The following is a 13,826-nucleotide window of genomic DNA, read 5'->3' as shown; positions in this document are numbered from 1 at the left end:
TGTCCGCCATTCGCTACTGTGCCGTTTGCGAGTGGGTGTTTCTTTCACAAACTGGACCCCAAGGGTTACGTATGCGGTTAGCGGGATAAAGAACGACGAAAGTGTGTGTACTTGCCATTAATTATTGGCATGAATGCATTTCAATTGAAGAAACACAAAGAATCTACGAATGCCTTCACTGCTTGCAAGGTTACACGGAGCTTCAGCTTCAACTCCTTCCGCAAGCTTATGTAGAATATAAATTGCATTTCGTTGAACGTAGCGGCGTCATTCTAGTCACTCTGGGACATGCGTTTTCAAGCGCTGGTAATAACGCTCTCGGCAAAATACGAGTGACCTCGGCATTCTTCACGCGTAGCCGCCGCGAATTGAAGCGTCGATTCCGTGCTTTGCAGAAGAACGGGTTAAGCCACTCTGCGGCTCTTCGGCAGGCGCGGGACACGCTGGGCATTAAATATTCCGTGTTTGTACACATCACCTCGGCACGAAATCTCGTAGGTGTTCTCGAATATGTCCGTTCCGATATGACAGTCCCGCGAGCGAGAAGGCGTGGCACTCGCAGCACATTCACGGCGATAGCTGGCGAATCGTACCAATTCGGAGCGACTTCGACGACGGAATCGCCGAGCGTCTTTTCCCAAGCGCACACCCAGTCCATGTATCAATGTGCACGACGGCGTCCCGCAGCGCGTGCGATGGTTCGTGACACCATGGTTCGTGCTCTTCCATCTTGCAAGCATGGCGCTCTTTCTCTGCAGAGGCCCGTTTATATTTGCGTCGCGCTTCTGCAATGCTGGCACCTTACGTGGAGGCACCACTTCAAATTTATAGCTTATCTACGGCCGCTCAATACAGAAACACACGCACTGTCGGGCAAATGACTTATACTGCCAAAATGCCGAACGCGCGTTTTCCGCCGATTTCTGGCTAAGTGCTTGAAACGGGCGGGTACCCGTTAGGCTAGTTTGCGCTGCCGCTGCCACGTGCACGGCTGAGGTGCGTTTTCTTATATGGTTTGCCGCACCTTCACCAGATCGCGCCATGAGCGCAAGATCGCACAATGGCACGGTTGTCAATACGTACCCGAAAACACGCGTCCTGCACAATACGTCTGCAGCATGGAAGGCGCTGTGTAGGGCAAATGTGGCCCTTATGTTTTAAATCACGACACGTAAGTATATTTCTTGCGTTGCTCGGCACGGCGCTGCCGTATACAGTGTCGCGATAGCTTTCACTCGGACGTTACTTCGAATGTATCCCGACTGAATCATCGGGACTCGAGCGTCGGAGATTTTCTTAAGTTATCCGGCGACAGGTACCGTGGCTGGCAATGCCATTCAAAGAGGGCCTCAAAACGTTATCACTGCAAAATAAGCTAAATGTCCGGCGCACAGCAGCACTGCACGCACTTGCATTCAGCCATATACGTGATCCTCCTCCCTTAAAAAGAAAAAAAGAAAGGAATATAGCCCCGGGAGCTGAAGAGTGCTTTCATCCAGCTTCCGCTGCGTACTCCCAGCATTGCAGGACGTCTCTGTTGGCAAAGGAAAGCCGACGACGATAACAATCGGGCCGGAAGAGAGAGAGAAAAAAAAAAGACATCCCCCGAGGCGTCGGCTGGGCGTTAGGCAGCTCCCATAACTATCGCCGTTACAAGGTGTAGAAAGGAGGAACGAGACGAATGTCTCATTGTTGTGCCCGTGCCAAGGATCGCGGCTCGGCAGCGGATCACGCGATAGCCGAGGTAAGCGGGAGGAAAGGCACCGCAGCGGTGAGGAGGAAAGGACGCGGAGATGCGCTAGACAGTCATCTTTTACAGTAAAGTGTATCATCGCCATCAGCATCATCGTCGACGTTCCGATAGTGCTGGTGGCGGTTTGCTCCCGGAGATGTGAACTAATAAGAGCTCCTAGGACACGTGTTCGCGGAAGACAGGCTATGCCCTTTCCGAAATGGATAAGCGGCGGAGCGGGGCAGTGATACATCGGCTCCGTTCTCGGCTCTTTCCTCACCTGTAAACTTTCTTATCTCATATTTTATTTTCTTTGTTTTATCTATCCGACTTCCACTACTATCTTCCCTCTAGTTCCACCAAGTAAACCTCCATTTTCCCTCCACTCGCCATATTTCTACAGCTATATGACAACGACGCTTCCAAAAGATATGGGACACTGACTAGTATTAATTGAACTTCTAAGTTATGAGGTCTAAATTTGAAATAATCAACATATCATTAAAAGGGAGTAAAAGTGAATGTCGGGCAGAACATATCTACGATGGCTATCAAAGTACACTATAACAAGTACTGCGTTTTTTTACGCGCAGCACAACCTAAAATATACAGCGTTGCGTCTGTAGCCCAAAAAAACCGTCGCTTGCCCGGATATGTGGGCCACTCGAGCTCTCCTGCGGGGAAAGGGGAAAAAATACTGAAAAGGAAGAGAGTTCCGCCGTCGCACGCCCGGCGGCGCGCGCTAATCTGCCGGCGCCTGTCCACGAGATGAACGCGCATGCGTATCTCGTCGTGGGGCGGCAACGTGGCTTGCGTGATTAAAACAAAAAAAGAAGAAGCAGAAGAAGAAGAGAGAGAAGAAGATCGCGCTCACGGGTTCGCGGGAAAGCGGCAGCCGCGGTGGTGGTTACGCTGCGTATCGAAGCTTGGACAGATAATCGAACTCGCAGTTAATCAATCAGATTAGATTGTACAGATCAGATTGTCATCGTGTATACGTGGACAACATTATAAAATCTCCTCAGCTAGTGGATGAGTAGGTAAGTGCCATTTAACTTCTGGACGGCATGCTGGATGCTTCTGAGAGTGCTAGATGTATTTGCCATGAACGCTTTTTACCACATGAATACTTGCAATGTATATATAGTCGCATCATGTAGCCAGCAACACCAAGTGGTAGTCCATGCTGTCAGCTAAGCATAATTGGTCACACGACTGTCTTTCGCTCTCGAGGCATTAAGTTCAAAGATGACTTAGGCTAGGTTCCACTGCTTTGAAAACGTTTTATTGCTTGCGAGTCATTTTAGTTTATTTCTGTATCTGTCCACAATATGTCTTAGCCATGTGGTGATGAGGTTGTTATTTTTGTTGTTTTCAGCTGCGCCCACAACTTGACATGTTGGCAAAGCTCACTGCACAAATTTTACCCTACTGTTGCCTTTCACCAAGAGGAAATTCAGCAAGTAGTGATAATTTTTCTTCAATAAAGGAAGGCTGTCACACTGGCCATCTCCTCGTACCGAATTATCTGCTGCATTATAGGCATGGCAGCCTGCAAAGCAGGCAGCTGTGGCATATTGCAAGTAACGAATTTTAAGTTATAAAAGTGTATCAGCTGAGCACAAAAACACCTAATTTCGTAGTTTTAACTGGTGCTTGTTAATTCTACTGCACAATAAGGATAATACAAATGACTGGTTCACGTTGATTTTACAGCACTACGTACATTTTATGGTATTTGGCTGTAAAAAGTACGTATATTCGTAGGGCCTGTAGTTTAACAGTAATATTAGGTGAACATGACCACATGCTGTAAAATGAAAAAAGAAAAAGAACGGTAACGTGCAATTTTCACGGCAAAACCTTGGCAGCCAAATATGACGGGTAAATTCCTGTTAAAATAACAGCCTACTTCTTGCAGTGTATGCGAATAGCCGTAACGTGTCAGGTATAAGGCGTGTACTGCAAATGAGCTCAGCTTTCGCACCTCCCTGGGGAAATACTGCGCCTTCTGGAGGCGCCGCCGCGAATTTCGCGCATATCCACTGAAACATACACAGTGACCAAACTTGGCGTCAAAGAGGTTCACTGAAGAGCGGCACATAGCCAGTGACACATAACAAGCGACACATGTCCAACGGTCGATCCTACGGGCACGTACCCAGCGGTACATACCCTCGGGTCCTAAGGATCGGACCACATTCGGGTAGTAGCTTAGCGCGAATAAAACCACTGACACAAGGAAGACAGACAATGACAAGCGCCACAAGGACAAGCGCCACGCACAACCGCTTGTCATTGTCTGTCTTCCTTGTGTCCGTGGTTTTATTCGCGCTAAGCTACTACTTCAAATATGGACGACCAACTGGCCCAACAGTCAACTCTTCTAGAACACATTCGGGTAGCCACATTAGGATCGGATAGCTACACAACCGGAAGGAAAACCTGTCTGACAATGCTCAGAATTCGTATAGAAGACAGCTTCTGCCACCTTTGAGAGCCGACCCCACAACCTACACATTATACGTGTGCAGCTTGCTCCAATAACTCAGCTACGCCAACGGCTGTCCCTCCGTCAACTTTCCTGGCCACTTATGTGCACTCGCGTGTTTTAGCATTGCGAGCTTTAGGTATCCCAGGACCATGGAGGCGGACGGGCAGCATTAAATTTGTCGCAGGCACCATATGCATAGCACGTGGCCTCAGAAACAGGCAACAGGTCAATGAACCTTTGTATTCCGCCATTCTACCTAAGGTATCCAGGCTGCCGCAGCTGGAGCTCTCACTATGTGATAAACGAAAACAATGTGGAAAGTATCGCAAATTCAGCAGTCATCTCTAACTAGACAGTTTATATCAAACATCATTCATTTCCCCTATGCCTCCCTTGCTTGGCGTCATGTATACTTGTGTACGAGAGAGAGCACAGCAAACCCTGGCCGTCAAAGCACCGGCGCAGAGGCAGCTCAGCATCGGTAGGGGAAAATGAAGAGCTCCGTGCTCACTGCTCAGCGATTTGATAAAAGTAAAGAGGCGAGAAAATAATACTGACGCTAAGACAACCGGGGACGAATTAGACAGAAAAGGTCTATACCGGCGGACTAAGTCGTAGATCAACGGACAAGTGGTTTTCTTCTCACTGGCGTGTTTGTTTCTTCTCGGCCATTGTCACTTTAAAGGCTATCAAATTCTCCTTGCACAAATAGACGATGCAGGGGGTGGGAAACGAGCGTCAAGACAAGCTCCTAGCAGAGCTGAAGTGACTGGCTTGACGACAAACCTTTATCGGCGAGAAGTCCACCAAACTCTAACCGCCCTCCAATTTCTCACTCTCTCTCTCCCTATCCTTATTTTGTCGAACAATATCTCAACTGACGATTCAAGTGGCAGCTTTCTTTTCTTGCTCGGTATTGGGAGCTGCGGTTCTTATTTTCAATTTGTGCGTGACGATTCATCCCAATTTTCTTCTGGACAATGGGAGTTCTGAGTCTGAGAGGCTTATCACGTTTCGCCACGCCCGCTCCTCTACCCCTCAGATAAACAGAAGCGACAGCCACCATGACACACAAGGCGGGGGGGGGGGGCGGAGAAGGTCGGCGGGGGGGGGGGGGAGTCTGCCTTCGGAAATCGCACGGGTATACCGAAACGAGGGCAGCGGATAAACTCGGGATCGGGGACGCGGGGCCTCCGCTTCCCGTCCCCTAATGAAGGCCACTTAGGCAACGTATTTCCCCCGCACTATCCACTTTCGGCAGGGCCCTGATCACTCAGGGAGGAACTTATACCCGAGCACCGATGGCTTACTCGGAATCACGAAGGAGGCGAGCCGCTCCCGCCATTATGGCAATCTCTCCAAACGTGGCAGAGCGCCACGGTCAGGAAAAGCAGGCCGAGCATCTTCACAAGCTAAGCTTCAATTTGTTCTCTGTCTTGATGAATTTAAATCAGCCGGCTTCTCTAAAAGAGAACAACGAAACCGTTTCGCAAACATACAGCGGCGCTGTGTAACATCCTCACGAAAAGAACGCTAAAGAAAAAGACGAGCTCAAAGGAAAGAATACTCTACACGATACATGAAAAGCTTGGCCAGCGTCCACACAACGCAATACCAGTTTTACAAGGATCACCAAGGAGCTGTCTAGCGTTTGGGCTACCTCAGTGTAAAAGCGCAGGAGAATATTCGGGAGAGAGAGTGACGCCAGCCACGCATATCCAGTACGGGCTGCAATTTCAAATGCAGCTTTTCGACTTTTCGCTGATCGATAGCTAGCCTGCGTGTTAGCAGTGATCCAAGACAGCTGCGCTACTTCATTTGTCGTCCACTGACTGTCGTCCACTCATACACAGGAGTTATGCGCACAGTGCGCAAGGAAGGAAAGGTAAGCGAACGGGCAAAACAGGACGACAAGCCATCGGCGAAATCATCAGGCCATCGCCAACGTTTTCGTGATTGGTCTTGTCTTAATGATGGCATAGACGACTGCACAGGCTTCAAATGGTCGCCAAAACGGTTACGCCCGACACAAACTGCGTTATTGTACAGTGCTGATTCAGGCGACAGTTCTTATGGTGCATGTTCGACCCCGTCAGTGACACTTAAGAACGCCTCAGCATGCAAGGCATACAAGCGGAAAATTCATATGCCCGCTTTCTACTGATTATGGAGGCTTAGCGCTTAGGCGTCACGGAAGAAACACTTCCAATGAATATGTAGTTGAGAATAGGTATATAACTCATATACTGTGTGACGTAAGCGACATGCTACAGTAACGCTACTGAAAAAACAATGAGGAAGACGCTATACCCTCATTACAAAACGGAAGCAATGACGAAAACCGCTAACTGCTTTATTTCACAGAAATCTGCAATATACTAAATTGAATACAAGCTTGACCCGTAAACAAATAGAAAGCACGAGATGCTTTTTGCTGGATCAGCACTTGAGAATAAAATATAAAAGCTACCGTGAAATCTACAAGCTGGAATAGCATTTTCAGTTGACTGTAAAGTAATTCGAGTGCATGTACCTTCAAAAAGTCCGAAAATCTACCTTCTCCACCACACCTGACACATTTTCTAAAACACGTTGGGTCGACAAAGAGACTAAGCTATATAAACGGCTTCGGCTCCTGCGTTTCCTTTGTAAGTTTGCTCTCTGGTGCATTCAAGTGAGCAAAAGTTTTTCGACCTTGTATGTAACTAATTCAGGGATGATGTGAGGCAGAACTGAATAAAAGCAATCTGATTAGTTGCACCATGGGATAAGCGCACACTTCCCGCTTTTGTTGCTCAAAAGATTTTCGAAAGAAGCTACGTTTCGACTGCAGACATGAATGAACGAAGGAATGAATTTATAAAAAGGACTGTCACTTCGGCCTGTTTTGGGAACGATGTCTCTCAATTAGAGATCGGTCAGCTTTTTGTTCTTTATTTATTTTCATGCATGGGCGATGACTTGATAGCAGTTTGTGTTGACATCAAACTCACCAACCTATTGCGCATTAAGCGATAGTGGAGACGTTATCGAAATGCGAGCGGTAAATACCATTGTTCGCTTCAATCAGATCGGCACCGCTTGCCCTCGCGCACATTCTGCCAGACCGGCTTGTCAACACACTCACCAATGTAAGTGAACGCTTTACGTGGCTGTGCCGATAGTGCAAAGTGGATTACAGAAAGCTCCGTTCGCATTGGCAGCTGTTACGAAAAAAAAAAAAAAACACTCTGAGCTGCAGGCGAAGGGCGCCGCCAGGCGGCAACTGCCTTCTTTCTTTTTCGACCGGAGCACTGTGCCCGCAACTTGTGCCGCACGTTTCTTATGTTGGGTTGATGTTTTGTTTGGATTGTTTTGCGTTGGTAGCTTGCGTTTAATTGACATGCTTCCGGTTAGAAATAAACTACACATAAATATTTCAACGAAACACCAAGCCCTATAACGTCGCCTGTGCGGAGCAACAGACGAAGGTGGAAGTTCTTGTACAGGCGCGCGCTTCACAAGTGTTGCGGCACAATGTACGTAAGGTCATAGACAATCCGGGAGCGTTACGGCAGGAATTACCGACGCCTTGCTCCGGCGATCCCAAAGATTTCTTCAGCATTCCTTCTCAAACGGTTGAAGCAATGCCACTAAAGAAACCTCGAAAACTGTAGCACGAGTGAAACTACAGGTACACACGCACTTTTATGGGCACATTTCGGTTAACAAATGTCACAGGAGAGTTGCCCTCGTGACGCCAGTAGAGAAGCCGAAGCAAAGCCTATAGTGTGCGCTGATTAAATCAGCGCAGCCGGTCCAGCTGATTTACTGTTCTTAGGACTACTCTTCACCTCACGTAAAATAATGCTTGTAAGTCCTGTTACCACCCTTATTTGCCGATACAATATCGACGTTTAGGGCAGCGAAGGCGCACAGAGGCGGTTTTAATTCACATTATTGCTTTCTTCGCAAAGTAACTGGCATCAGAGCTAAAAGCCCTTATATTTCAGCGCCACGGAACAGCAGCGACGGCACGACAGTCAAGCTCGCGGGCCGAACGACAGGGTTCTTGGGCCCGTTATCAGAGCGCACGCAAGCAACTCTAACACATCCGCCCCCAATGCCGTCTTTGGAAGAGCTGTTCAACAGCACGCCCTGCTTTGACACCGAGGAGAGAAGATTCTTACTCACCCCTACAATAGCCCTCCTACGTTTCTATCTGATGGCGAACCTAGGACCTTTATCTATCTTCCTCTCTCTATTTCCTTTTCTGTCTAATATGAGCTGTACCTGTCATCCGTTGCGTCACCACGGAAAAGCTGGCACCGAAGTAGTGTTTCTCAAAATACGGTCTAGTGAAGGCCACGGAACATCCATAAAGTGACGACAAAACGCGTTGTTGATGCGTAGCTCAATCGGAATCCCGCAGAGAGCCAGAGAAAGCTCTAAGGGCAGCCCCTGTCGCTAGCCCCGCTCTCTTACCGCCATCAATCATCGGTTGTGAATCAACGCACGCACGCACTCCTCCCAGAACTAGACGCACGCGGTACATGTGACTCGGTCGTCAAGTGGCGCTGCCGACGAAGCGAGCGCGGATGCGAGGAGTACGAAACCGGGAGTGCGCGAGTCGGCGCGCGCGTTTGTCGCCGCCAAAGGGGACACTGGCGCGACATCTCATGTATGCGCGCGTCACTGCTTTCGGCGAACGTGACGCTAAAGCGTGACGCGCCGCGCCGTTTGACGTTTCTATTCCAGCGAGGCGGCTACCGGTTTTTGGGCGCTGCTGTTCGCGGACCTCCAACAGCAAACGTACGGGGAGGCTTCGTACGCGGTCGAGATCCACAGAAAGCGATAGAAAAGCTTAGAGCCGATTCGTTCATATGCGTCGTACTGAGATCAGGCTATCAGCCCACGCCTGCAGGCAAAGAAGACTTATTCAGGGTGAGAGACGGACGCACAGAGCTCCCCAGGATGATAACAGACGGAAATGCGGATATCGCGTATTCAACTCTGTCGAACAAAGTGTGCGCACACAGACAACCATATACACACACATTATATATACGAAGAATGCTGCCAGGTTTTGCAGCGCGCTGAGCAAGTAAGCCCTTAGCAGCGCATTTTGCCACGCGTATCATTACACATTCATGATGCGCGTGCAAGTATTAGTATGGGGCTAGTCGTAATGGATGCCTGACTACAAGCCGCACGAAAAAGACGGGAAGACTAGATATAAACAAGGACAAATAACACGAGATCTACGAGGAGGTGCAGCCCACATGTCATCTGTCCATTATCTTCCCGGCTGTATTGCTCTTCCTGCAGCCATATCGGCACGAGTAAATTAAGAACACCGATTCCCAAGCCCTGAATGCCACTTCAAAGAAACATGGCACCAAAGATACCAAGTTAGACAGCGGACCTATACGCATCGAGTACAAGATTAGCAATGGTGAGGCACCAGCATAGAAATTTCGAGCTAGTACAAGGTTTTAGACAAGCGACTGTGTAAGCATCGAGTGTGTAAATAAGACCAACAAGCATGTCATGAGGACTCTCCGGCAGTTTCAAAGAATTTCCGGGGGTTTAAAGGAATTGTTGTGGTAGACAGTTAACGTTTAGACGCTAAAATAACAATGTTTTGTTTGATCTTATCACAAATATTCTATGCTCTGCCAACATCTACACGAAATGCTAGCTCACCATAATACGTTTTCAGCACTTCTCCAGCACAACACTGCAGGAGAGCACGGCCCAATGAACAGTGCCTCCATAACATTGCATATGCCATTTAAAAGGGGTTGAACAGACTTATATCCACGGCCATGACCGCTACCTCGAACAATAATCCGCACGACACAAGAACATTCCCTTTTATACAAGATACATCATATTATAGAAGGCTACGAATACCAACACATTAAGAATGGAATCCCTTAGCATATTTTATTCACTGTTATTCGACTGCGTACATGAATAAGCGCACTCACCGAGACGAAGAAGATCCCCTAAAGATGCCGCGAAACTTACGTCCTAAGTCGTGCACGTACACACAGCACAGATTCACCGCAGAACCACGTCAGGATGGACTTCGCGGTCTAGCACGCACTCACATCGCCGTCCGCAAGCCACAATCTACGGGCCGAGGATATCGGAAAAAGCTGCTCTCGAGAAGAGACGAGAAAAACTTCTCAGCAGGGCAATCGGAGGAGGCCTGCTGAGATTCCGAGTCGCGCCGCCCTGCCAAGAATCGGCCGCCGATAAGGCGCATGCGACGGCGGCAAACTCCCGCGGCATCGGCGAGACGGCATGCAGGCGGCGCCCCCTTCAGCGGAGGTCGCAGGGCGCGCATACGTCGTGTACCGCAGGTCGCAAGCGCCTCGACGCCCGACTGATTCAGCTGGGTAAACACGACACCTGACGCGTTTCTCTCGTCGCACAAGCCGCGAGGAAAGCTCGGCGGAAACGGTAGCGACGTCGCCGCAGATCGGCTTACGAAACGCGCCGCTCCCAGAGTGCCACGTGCTATCTACACACTCTTGCACCTGGTGCGCTCAAAGCTCGTCGTTCCATTAGCGAAGACCCGAGTTCCTCATCCCAAACGTGGTATCGCGCTGAAAGCCGTCCAGTGCTCGTGAAGAAGATAGCGTACGCCTATCAAAAGCCTCTTTGCTCCTTCATTTACACCGACTGACTCGCGGCCAAAGCTAGTTGCGGCCGAATGAACCCCTCTGTCGGCACTTAATGGTGAAATACGCTGCATAATGTTCTGCCCGTGGTGGCGCGGGATATTTATTTCGAGGGTATGCACATAGAGGAAGCATCGTGGACGATGGTCCGCACCATGTGCGAGCGCGTGGTGTTTTCATGTGGCCCACAATTTCCACTCGCACCGCGTGTAGGTACACCCCCTCTCCCTTACTATTTTTTTTTTTCTTACGCTCACGCGCCTCTCGACAGAATGTCTCGGCCGCACTTCACGGCGACTTTAGTAAACACGACTTTCCTTTCCCGTCAGCAGCTATGCTCATAAAACTACAACCGAGCATTTGCATTTCCTCTACAGTTCGACATATCTGATTTCGCGGAAGACCACTTGTACAATCCCTGGATCTGGAGCTGTCGCGTAACGGGGCCGCAGTGTTATCTGCACAAGCCGGAAAACTCGCAAGACGCACGCACGTACGCACGCACGCACACAACCAACCTGCAAAAGGGCGCCGAGTACGTAATTCACTTTCACTTTCCGCGGTCCACTCCTCGCGCGCACACGCACCAGATGCACAAATATAGCACCCGCTCCGGAGACCCGTAGTAAAACAACGGGGACTGACGATAAGCACTACGCCCTATAGCTGGCGCACGTAGCGCACACTGCGCTCGCCGGGCCGCGGCCTTTTTACGCACGAAGTGCGCGCACGCTCGAGAGGTGCGGTGGCCGGAGTCGACAAACTCCTCGAAGGCCCCTGCCGTCACGGCCCGATTGCGACGAACAATGGTGGCCGGCCGTCGACGGCTGGTCTTGTCTCGGCGCGCCCGCTGCCGCGCCAGCGTGCGTGCGTGCGTGCGCGCCCGTTTCCCGGCTGTAGCTGCGCACATCAGATCACCGAGCGCGCAAACAAACACGCCTCGGCGCCGAGCCCGCGGTTTCTCTCGTGCCAGCACTTCCTGGCAATTTCGTGAGCGCCGCGCGCAGGCCCCCCCCCCCCTCTCCCCCCTCATCACGCACGCCTTTCGAGGGGGAGCCGGCCGTGTAACGCACGCTCTCTACGACCGGGCCTCACGAGATAACTGTGCAGCAGAGCTCTGGCAGGCAGTGGCTTCTCCCACACAATCACAACGGGCAGCGAAGCTCGTTTATAAAGGCGCTTTGTTCCTGAGGTTGTATTATTTCATAATGGAAACGTTAACGCAACACATTTGACACTCCTGTACTGAGACCATCGTAAAAGGATACATTCTATACCTATAGATAACACGTGCGCTTTTAGAGTGAAACCGACGACCGTCAAAAAACTTGTACATTAGGTCTGCCGTGGGCTGACCTCGGCAGATCCAATGGAGTTCGCAGGTTTGAACAGTCGTTGACAGAATGGTCGTTGAAAGTACAAGTGTGACTCGAGTAAAATGGGATCTGCCCCGCTGCCCACGTTACAGCCAACACGCTAATAGCAGAACACTTGGCCACACGCATTGAAAATCGAATCGCGGCCAGCGCGAGCAACTGCGAACGCATGGCTCTTTTCAGCAACAGGGCGGTTTCGAAGTGCCAAGATTACTAGACCGAAACTATAATGGCCTTAAATCATTCGACAGCTAAAGCACCTCGTAGAGAGAGTTCCCCAGAAGCAACAACGTGAAGCATAGGGACATTCTGAGATCACGCACACCTGAACGGAAGGTGTGCTCGGCGCACGTTGAGCGAGCTCGACGACTAGCTCAAAGCTGCACCGTTTAGGTCTTTATGTCTATAATACATGTGCGAAAGAACTACCGAAAAACCTGGCTGTAATGAACTGTTTCGTGCGCAAATGATAACTCGATATATCAAGCATATTTCTGTACACCCGAACCTGGCTATAACGAACTTTTATGATGATCTCGTTATCTGTCGGTAACGATCGTTATGCATGGCGACGTGACTCACAGCAGCGCACGTGCAAGTAACGCAGCAACCCCCGATATGGTATTTCTATAGAATTATGCGTCATATCGCACCCTGCCCCGTTACGTCAAAATATGTTGTCAAGCATACTCATCCGCACGGCCGCAAAAAACATGCTCGGAAAGCTTACGTGGGGAAGAAAGAAAAGACGCTACGGGCGGCTTTCTGGCACATGCCGCAAGTGCTAGGAGTTCGATATATGCAGGGTCGAGTTCGTCTCGAGTGATTAATTCAGTTGACAATGTTTTGTGTGCTCAATACAGAGGCTAGTTTGTTGTACCCTGGTTCCTCACAATCGGGTTTGACTGTATATCGTTGCTGTGCTAGTGGTAGCCCGATCATAAACCATAACATTAGCCACAATGAAGCACGATTTTAAAGAGGATGAGTTACAATAACACACACTGCACCGAAACGCAGCACGGAACTGAAAGTGGTATACATGGGAAGAACAACTATAACAATAGCAATAAAAAAAAAAGACCGAGTCTAATAATCACGCGCTGCACGATTCGCGAATCACGCGATACACTCCACTGTGTTCTAGAAGCCCCCGGTCGTTGAGAGAGTGGTGGCGATTATGCGTCACCCCCTACACTTACACCCGCGAATGCGGGGTGCATTAAAAACCCATCCACCGGTGCTGCAGCGTACACTTGCCGCTCACGCGACCACGACGACGAGTGGACGCCGAGGAAAGAAAACGAAGGCTCCTCACTCAACAGCATTCAGCTTGCTCGCCCGTGGAAAGTGCCTCGTTTCTTTGCATTCATATATGCATCTTAACTTGGAGCACTTGCTTGACTTGATTAAAATGACGACTGTCGTGAACACGCCGAACCCTGAAACCGAGCGGCGCAGATCACCATTCTCTGGAGCAATAGTCGATATTCAGCCTAATGCAGCGCGCATAAGCGGACTAAAAGGTCCGAGAATTTCGCATAAATGTGCTG

At 49.8% G+C, this 13,826-nt stretch overlaps 1 protein-coding gene across 3 annotated transcripts in view; it reads right to left on the bottom strand.

Annotated features, from left to right (window-relative positions):
- The window catches only part of cv-c (RhoGTPase activating protein), a 448,163-nt gene that overhangs the window by 318,154 nt on the left and 116,183 nt on the right, over window positions 1-13,826 (bottom strand). The window contains exon 1 of one of the 3 annotated variants that reach the window (XM_075688532.1): window positions 10,199-10,600. The exons of the other annotated variants lie outside the window; for them this stretch is intronic. The gene's annotated coding sequence lies outside the window, so the exon portion shown is untranslated. Of the gene's footprint in view, window positions 1-10,198; window positions 10,601-13,826 lie in introns of those variants that run through there. 3 annotated transcript variants of the gene reach the window in all.

The sequence above is a fragment of the Dermacentor variabilis genome, chromosome 4, assembly GCF_050947875.1.
Source record: "Dermacentor variabilis isolate Ectoservices chromosome 4, ASM5094787v1, whole genome shotgun sequence".
Lineage (NCBI taxonomy): Eukaryota > Metazoa > Arthropoda > Arachnida > Ixodida > Ixodidae > Dermacentor > Dermacentor variabilis.
Note: the sequence above shows the minus strand (reverse complement) of the source record. Positions and strands in the feature narration are given on the sequence as shown.